The 9,915-nt window shown below is 42.8% G+C and overlaps 1 long non-coding RNA gene across 1 annotated transcript; it reads left to right on the top strand.

The window, feature by feature from the left end:
• The first annotated feature begins 6,820 nt into the window (after positions 1 to 6,820).
• Positions 6,821 to 9,438, top strand: LOC141395410 (uncharacterized). The gene is made up of 2 exons (XR_012410619.1): positions 6,821 to 7,926; positions 8,647 to 9,438. It is a non-coding gene; the product is annotated as an uncharacterized lncRNA (long non-coding RNA).
• Positions 9,439 to 9,915: the final 477 nt, after the last annotated feature.

Here is a 9,915-nt window from a genome sequence, read left to right as displayed (position 1 = left end):
AGTCCTCGACATATATGTGTGGAGATGGCGTTCAGCGCTTTTGTGCTGTGCTGCTACAGAATTCATGTTGATGATCGGCAACTTGATAGCTATTTCTAATGCTGGGGAGGACTAAGGCCTCAGGGGTCTTCGCTACAGGTTACAAAAGCGAAATCGGCCTGTACGATTCACCTTTGCTGGCATCCTTGCCTGGCTTCAGTAGCGGGACCACCCTGCCCATTTTCCAGACTTCGGGAACAATAAGGGTGGCTAGCGACAGGTTGAGAACTTTAGTGAGATACTCTACTCCCGGCTCATCCAGCTGTTCCAACATTACCATGGAAATTACGTCAGGGCTCAGCGCTTTGGATGATTTAGCGTTCCTGATGGCATTCGCAACATCATCCACTGTAAACTGTGGTGGTACATCCTCGGAAGGAACACTCTTCTCTTCGCCCTGTCACTCTCGAGGTGCTCGACAAACATTCGATTGAAGTAACTTGCACACCTTTCCGGGTCAGTCAGCGTAACGTCGCCAAACGTGACTGAGGTCCTGTCATCCCTCCTTCCGGGGTACGAGAGTGACTTAACCGTTGTCCACAATTTACTTATACCGGCTCCAATGTTGCAACTCTTCAGACGATTTAACCACTTGTTCCGCTTATGTTCGCCTTCCAGTGTCAGCTCCCTGACTCTGGGGTCGTCGGGGTTGGTTCGACGAAGCTAATCACGCTCATTTGCTAATCCCGTCGCCTCTGCTGGGAAATTTAGTCTTACTTCGGGTATTCGACCAGCAGGTACATATGTATATGACGAGCGGCTGCAGCATTGATGATGTCTCGGAACGTCCTTTCCGCTACCCGTACATCAGAAGGATTGGGCAATTCTCTGAAGCGGTGATTGGTGAACTGTCTGAAACTCGGCCAATCAGCTTTCCCATGATTGACGAATGTGCGGCGTTCAGAGGTGATGAAATCGGGTGGTCTGCTGATGGAGACAATTATGGGGAGATGGTCTGATCCAAGGGAAATGATGGGTTGCCAGGTTACGTCATTTGTCAGACCAGGTGACACGATGGTTATATCTGGCGAACTGTGACACGCTCCTCTAATTCTGGTAGGGGCGTCCTCATTGACCGTGCAAAACGTAGAGCTGTCAATCTGCTCAGCCAGCGCTGTACCTCTCTGGTCGTTTCCGAGGGCCGAATGCCACATCCCATGATGCGCATTAAAGTCCCCCAGGACCAGACGATTATGACCTTCCAAAAGCGGGCTAATGTCAGGCTTATAATCTGAGATACAGCTATTTTTCGGCGGGATGTATACGTTCAGCAACTCTATCTCGGCAGTTCCACACCTGACTGCTACCCCCATACATGCCCACGGGTCATTAGAGGCAGGCTCAAGCGAGATAGGTCTGTATTGAACAGACTGGTGCATAAGGAAAGCTAATCCCCCACCTCCACATCTGGTGCGATCCTTCCTTATTATGTTGTAACCATCACAACGTACTGAGCTGTGGTCGTTCAGCATGGTTTCCTCCACCGACGCGACCTTGATCTTCTTCCGATTCATAAAGTCCACTATTTCATCGATCTTACCTCGGAGTCCATTGCAATTAAATTGCAAAAAGGATGCATTCTCTGGGATTGGGAAACAACGTCTGGTGTTAAAGGCTGCGTGTGAGGTTGTTGTCGAGGGGAATGCGGGGGAGTTTCGTAGTCAGACGACGAGGGAGTTTCGTAATCCGACGACAACTCACTGGGGACAGCGTTCACGCAGTCCCCAGCAACATAGTCCCTGTCGTAGTCCCTCACGTGGACAAGTCCAGAGCAACCCCTTAGATGCACCCACTCCTGACATCTGTTGCATCTCACCAGAGGTTGGATGTGGGTGAAGATGCGGATGTGACAAACTGAGCACAGATATATTGGTCCTGGCTTTCCCTCCGTCCCGGCACGGACCAAAAAAATTCGGAGCAGGCATTCCGGGATATGCTGCTCCCAACACAGAAAAACGAAACAAATACAAACATATGTATACTGAGGTAGCAGCCGCTGGCCGGAACGATGATTTTGTGTTGTTCCGGGTCAATCCGGTACGAAAGAACCCGCTGCCGTGGGATTGATGCGGCGCCAGTTTGGTCAGCGAATATAAGTTCAAGGCGATGGAAAAATATTCAAACCTGTCAGAACACCGCCCTGAGAAATACATGAGGGGTCAAAGATTCTTCCAGTACAGCAACATAATGAATGGCATGCTTTCGTTGAAGTACATGCTATTGTGAGATCCATTCGAATCACCAAACGGATAAGACCCCCAACCAGGCATGCCAGGAGGGATCTTTATGATCTAGAGAGACAGAGGTCCAACGTTGTAAGAGACAATCAACAAGCCTTAGGTTAAGTAGTATTCACACGGATGCAGACGCAGATGCCACACACAAACATCCCCATCTGTCGCAGCTGAGGAGTGTCAGCTGTCACGATAAACCAGGGTAGTTTTGGCTCAACTAGGCTAGAGATGGTGCAGCCGTCTGAATTCCTATAGGGCAAAGATCGATGACAACGCTCAAAATATCTGCCCAGCATGTGTCACAGGCCCGCACGACAGACACACTGCACCTTTTCATCTGGCACTCCATCCGATACCTCCCCCACAAAAGTTAAAAAATGTTCGCATATGGTGCGCACGATCAATCTCGAAGGGAGTAACCGAATTAGTCATAACATTGCATACGATCGTCTCAGATAGTTTTGAAATTTTTTTGCAAAAAGTTCTGTTTGCAATTTTTTCGGGGACAAGTCCACACTTCTTAAGATAATGGTCCAAAAGCCCCAAAAAGACCTGCCGGCACCAACCATACTGGGTTGTACGTAAGATAATAACCCTCATAGGGAGAAACCGGTTTGGTCCAAACGTTGTATACCGTATTATTTCTTATAGAATCGGATTATGTCCGAATATTGACAACATCGACCCTTCATTCGAGTACCTTTTGAGTACCACACAAAGTGTGGAAAGAGTGCAACTTAAGGAACACCTGGGATCGTTTTTACATTTTTGGCAACATATTGAGTAAGCGGTCCTATTTACGACCGTACAATTCTTTTATTTTGGGGGGGGTTCTTTCTACCTAAGAAAATTTGCCCAAAAAATCAAAAAAACCCTATAGACGTCAGAGGTATTGTGTTTTCTTCTTTCTTTAGGTGCGTGGGTGAGAGTATATCTCGGTCGGTACAGCTGACTGATATTTTCTTACTTGTTATTTTATTGATCAGACTTTGCTCCCAAATGCAAGTTCAGCAATGACGTCACTCGAATAGGATTACTTCTTAATGAACGAGAAATTAAAGGAGTTAGTTTGGCTTGGGCAGTTGCATAGATGAGCAGATGTTATGATCCTGGCCCAGTAGGAATTGAGGCGACCAACCTGTCATGTATGATGCGCGATCTACATTGTATGCCTCAATATCTAGAGGTTATCTTTTGTACCATTCAACTTCTTTCCCTCAAGATTATGAAGATATTTTCTTGAGCGGGATTGTGATTTTGCTGATTTTGCCTTTAGCCTCCAAGGATATACTGAACACCGGCAAGGTCATCCACCGAAGTCATAAGGAGACATACTCTTGGAGTGCTCAGGGTTGCAGTGTAACAAGTGTTCATGTATCTCCATTACGTATCACTTAGGTTTGCAAACCATATTGGCGTCACATTGCTTAGCACAGATCGACCCATTGCGTTGCATGTGGTTTACAAGGTTTCTTTACCCGTACTGACGGCTAAGGACCTGACGATCTTTTTCCCACAACTGATCTTATCGCAGATAGCTGTGGCATGCGCGGTCAACTTATATAAGCTATCGTATGTAACCCCACAGGTCATACCTTGTCGGAATTATTGACCCATTGATCTGTACATTCATACATTCAACCGTTGACTTGATGGCGGATATTTTCATATTTCTCGGATGGAAGAATTCAACAAGATCACCGAGATAAGCATTTAGCCTGACACAAATTTTGTCAATGGTTTCACCTGATGCCATGAGCGTACATTCACCCGCGTACGTTACTATCTCAATGCCTTAGGGAGCCCGTGGAATTGCAGAAAGGGAGAGGTTAAACAGTTCCAAAGATATCAGCCCTCCTTTGGAATTCTTATTTGTAAATTATACGTATGACTGGCGTCCACACGTTTTAGTAGCTGACGTAATGTTTCAAACTAGCCCGGAGGGTAGTATTCTCGATATCCTCGAACAGCCTAGCATGGCTGACCGTATCAAAAGCATTGGTCAGATCCAATGCTACCATCACTATTATGTGGCACGGTTTGTCCTGACTGAGTCCTCGGCTAATATATGTGGAAAAGGCGGACAGTGCTGTTGTGGTACTATGCTGCTTCCGGAACCCGTGTTTATAATCCGCAATTGGATGACAAAGCTGGGGAGGAGCAAAACCTCGAGTATCTCTGCTACTGGTAATAGAGGTGAGATCGGCCAATATGATGCACCTTTGCTGGCATCCTTTCCAGATTTCAGCAGCGGGACCACCCGGCCCATCTTCGAGGCTTCGGGAACTATTAGGGCGGCTAGCGATAGGTTGAGGACCTTACTTTAATACTCGACTCCCGGATCAGCCATATGTTTTATCATCAACTTTGAAATTCCGTCAGGTTGAAGCGCTTTGATCTTGGGCCTCGTGAATTGTGGTGGTTCCTCCTCGGCTAGAAGAGACCGCAAGAGAAGTAGAACACTTATCTTCGCCCGGTCGCTATCGGGGTGCTCGATAAATTGTGAGCAAAAAAAACACGGATCTGCCATACCCACGCCCTTACACATGATAGATATCCGGAGGGTGGTATTCTCCACATCCTCGAACAGCCTCGCATGGCTGACCGTATCAAAAGCTTTGGTCAGATCCAATGCTACCATCACTATTATGTGGAACGGTTTGTCCTGACTGAGTCCTCGGATAATTTATGTGGAAATGGCGGGCAGTGCTGTTGTGGTACTATGCTGCTTCCGGAAACCGTGTTGATGATCCTCAACTGGATAATACTCTCTGAAACTGGGGAGGAGCAACGCCTAGAGTACCTCTGCTACTGATGATAGAAGTGAGATCGGCCTGTATGATTCACCTTTGGTGGCATCCTTTCCAGGTTTCAGCAGCGGCACCACCCTGCCCGTCTTCGAGGTTTCGGGAACTATTTGGGCGGCTAGCGATAGGTTGAGGACCTTAGTTTAATACTCGACTCCCGGACATCCCCTTTGAAATTCCGTCAGGTTGAAGCGCTTTGATTTTGGGCCTCGCAAATTGTGGTGGTTCCTCCTCGGCTAGAAGAGATCGCAAGAGACGTAGAACACTTCTCTTCGCCCGGTCGCTTTCGGGGTGCTCGATGAATTGTCGGCAAAAAATCCTGAGCACCCCGTCGGATCTGTCATAGCCACGCCGTTAAACATGACAGATATCCGATCATCCTTCTTACCAGGGTTCGATAGCGCCTTAACCGTTGTCCACAAATTACTACAACAAGTTCCAACGTTGCAACACTTCAGATGCTCTAGCAACCCTTTTCCGCTTGTGTACACCGACTAACCAATTGACTTCCACTGTCAGTTCTCTGACTCTGGGGTCAGTAGGATTCTTGTGGCGAAGCTCATCACGCTCATTTGCTAATCCCGTCGCCTCTGCTGGGAAATTAGGTATTATTTCAGGAATATGACGAGCGCCTGCAGCTGTGACGATGTCTCGAAATTCCTCTCTACTCTGAAGCTTTGGTTAGTGAATTCAATAAATCCTTGCCAATTAGCTTTTCCATGGTTAATGAAAGTGCGGCGTTCTGAGGTTATGAAGTCGGGTGGTCTATTAATGAAGATGAGAGAAGGGAGATGGTACGACCCAAGGGAAATTACGGGTTGCCGTCATTCGTCAGACCAGGTGACACGATGAATATGTCAGGTGAACTATGACATTTTCCTCTGATCCTGTTTGCTCAGACATTGCCACGCTTCTCTTGTCATTTCCAGGGGTTAACTGTCATTGCTTATGATGCGCATCAGAATTATGTTGGGCCAGGCGGTCATCCCTTCCAACTATGGCCTGATATTGGGTGAATAGCGCGAGACCCAACATAAAGATAAACACGAACATGCACTTGCTGGTGTAACTGGTGTGAGATGATGCTTCTTCGGGTCAATCCGGTACATAGAACCGGCCGTCGCGGGATTGTATTTGGATTTGGCTGGTATTCACGCTTGTTGTATCGGCAACAATCATCGCTGCTTGAGCTTCCCCATATTTCAGGTTAAGCGCAGTCGACTTAATTTCTTTAGATTCGTTCTTGAGGATCACGGTTTGATATTCAAAGCTTGCAAGGTGTTTGTCGTCAAAGTGAATACTTTTCTTCTACGAATAAAGCGTGTTTACCACGTACTACTTCACTCGAGCTGCTTCATGGCTGACATGGGGTTGGGATTTCAATGTCCACAGCGAAAAGCTGGAGGCTCGCCGTGCTTCTTTGTGAAACAACAGCTTTGAGCCTATAAAAAACGTCTTTCAATGCCTCTTAGGCTATGCTTCATTTTGCTCGTTGATGCTGCATTGTCATCTCACCAGGACTTTCTGTACCGCTGTCGAATGAGTACGTGCTACTCTCGGAAAAATCAAGTACCATTGAGCTGGTAAGCGTGGGAACAAGTCCTCTTTCTCTTATAACTGTCATTTTCGATTATTTTTCCCTTCTTTTAAATATCTGTCACACCAAAATAAAATTCATTTGCAATTCAAAACTATAAAATGCTCATTTTGAATTGTTTCCAATTGCTGTGGAACGTTGTTTGCAAACAACTTCAGAGTCAGAACCCCCTTGATAGTCAGGTGCAGTGAAAAATACCAAGAAAATGTGATTACTACCCTCAGAATGAGAACATAAAAAGGTCAAAAGAGCAGACTATAACAACAACAATTATGAGACCATAAAATGTATAACGACGAAGGCTTAATACTTAATCTATATACTTAATGTATATAAAGAATATAAAGAAAGTGTTCGAAATTAATGAAATCGACGAATGATGTATTAATGACAACGGCAACAACAACAACACTAAAATAATTGATTAAAATATTGCATGTTATGAATTTTCTAGGTTTTTCTTTTGTTGCATTAGTTTTTAGTGCAAAAATAAAAGTGATGTTATTGTCGTCAATCTTAAATGTCAGCTAGCTGTCTGCCAGAAAAAAAGGAAATGTGTTTTGTTATTCTCAACTAAGTAAACTTGAAAATGATTGAACTGTGTATTTTGGCAGCCAAGGGAAATAAATGTGAAATATTTGTAATTTAATGAGATAATGTAATTTAATAAAATAAAGGTGTGATATGTGAGTGTGAAAATTTTATATACCGGCAAACTCAGCTTACAAAGCGAGCCTGGATATGCTGATAGGGGAAGACGAAAACTACGATGATCAAAGACCAAATGAAGGATAGCATTCCAAAATAGTCAATGATCTTAAAAAATGTCGATCAACTCATATGTTATTCCAAAAAATCTTAATTTTTGTAAATATGAGTATTTTAAGCCTTACATGCAATCATAATTCAGAAAGCTCTGATAGTTTCGGGTCACTTACTTTGTAAACAATATTAATTATGGCAATAACAATTACATTCAAAAGAAAAATAATGTTAAATCATTATCGCATTTTATTGAAATGCATTGCTCTTCTTCTTATTTTCCGATGACGTTAATTCATTCATTCCCTCATTCATGGCAACAAACTTACAGCTGAGATTGTTGTTAATCAATTGTAACTTAGAGTATGACAGACGGAGACAGAGTTCATAAAAGTCCAACGACTTGCTGCTACGCGGCGGCAATAATAAAAACGAAATAAGAGATACTTAAACAGAATTCACAATTAAATGTATTCTGTTATCAAATGTAATTGTAACAAATAAAAAAATAAAAAATAAATAAAAATTTGTTTATAAAATATTTTCAAAAAAACAAAAGATAAAAATCTACAATGGTATTTGCAAGTTAAAGAGGCTATTCATCGCTCATTTTCTCAAAGAATATTTTGACTCGAAAAAATCTTTTTTTCAGAAAAAAATTTATTTGATATAAGGAAACTTTTTTTCTCAACATTTGTAGGTCCAGTATTATTTCTTCGAGACATATATCAGCATGGGCCGAATTGTATAAACATTTTTGATTATATCGTCCCACTGTGTTACATGTTTGCAAACTAAAAATAAATCATATTCTAATGAAGAAACATTTATTGTGACATCTCATTAAGTTATAAATAAAAAGTTACCCCCCTAACTGTTACAATTTTTCTACAAATAGCAACAAACACTTGAAATTGAATGCAAATTAACCAAATGGACACTTATAGGGCTTCATAAATTAATGTGGCATTAATATCAGGGAGACATTAGACATTCTAAGTGGAGTATAAACACACGCTTATTTAAATGGGTTCTTGCTTGAATCCACGCCTTTCTCAAAATATAAAATTTAAAATATATAAATATTAAATAATAAAACAGATAAACATAAAATGCAGTGTGTTTTTTTAAGCTAGATAGAACTTTAAATTGTAAAAAGTAACACAAAAAATTAAATTTTGATGAAACTTTTTTTTATTTGTTTCAGTATACTCTGACAAATCATCATGAATAGACTCACGTTTGAACAACGCTACGAAAGTATCCAAATTTACTTTGAAAATCAGACGTCGATTCGCGCAACTTATAGACGTTGTTTTATCGCAAAATTGTGTTCAGCGATGAGGCGCATTTTTGGCTTAACGGGTTTGTTAATAAGCAAAATTGCCGCATATGGAGTGAGACCAATCCACAAGAGACCCTACCGACTCCACTACATCCAGAAAAATGCAACGTATGGTGCGGTTTTCACGCTGGTGGCATCATCGGACCTTATTTCTTCAAAAATGAGGCCTGAGCTCGTGTTACGGTCAATGGAGATCGTTACCGCACCATGATCAATGATTTTTTGTTTGAAAAAATTGATGACATTGATCCGGAGGAGATGTGGTTTCAACAGAATGGCGCTACGTGCCATACGGCGAACGCAACCATCGACTTATTGAAATTAAAATTTGGCGATAAGTTGATTTCGAGAAGTGGAACTGTCAATTGGCCTCCAAGGTCGTGCGATTTGACACCTCTCGATTATTTCCTGTGGGGCTACGTGAAGTCACTGGTTTATGCTGATAAACCAGCAACAATTGATGCCTTGGAGGCCAGCATTGTTCGTGTTATTCGTGACATACGGCCAGCAGTGCTCGAAAAAGTGGCCAAAATTTGGACGTCCAGAATGCACTTCGTCAAGAACAGCCGCGGTGCCCATATGCCCGAAATCATTTTCAAATGTTAATCTCACGTATTGATCTTTCGAATAAAAAAAATTTTGATTACAATTTAATTTTTTGTGTTATTTTTTACAATTTCAAGTTCTATCGGGCTTAAAAAAACACCCTTTACATATATTTTATTCCCTTTCCGCATACGAAGTTGCGGGCATTAGCTAGTTTAATATAAATACAGTATAGTCTCGATATGAGTGATGTAGGGGATGGAAGATACCAAGGAACAGTCGTGACCGGTTTTAACATGGCAAAGCCCAGGATTTATCTTTGTCCCTCTTTCATCTCAAGTGGATACTGACCTCCCCGTGGTGTCACCCGGGGAACTGCCTTTAACACCCGTTAATGGTAGTGAGCTAACATGTGCCGCGCGTTCACCCATAAGAACGTTAAAAACTTGGGTTTGGGCGTCGGGTTAATAACCCTCGCCTAGAAAAAAAAACAGCCTACTATGAAAAAACGAAAGAAAGTTGACGAACCCCACAAACGTTTTAAGGACCGTGATCTGCGAATCTGCACCTAGAATGTTCGCACTC

Source organism: Musca autumnalis, unplaced genomic scaffold (genome assembly GCF_047663935.1).
Source record: "Musca autumnalis isolate F117 unplaced genomic scaffold, ASM4766393v1 scaffold_2, whole genome shotgun sequence".
Taxonomy (NCBI): Eukaryota; Metazoa; Arthropoda; class Insecta; order Diptera; family Muscidae; genus Musca; species Musca autumnalis.
The sequence above is the reverse complement of the archived record's forward strand: the minus strand, read 5'-3'. Positions and strand labels throughout refer to the sequence as shown.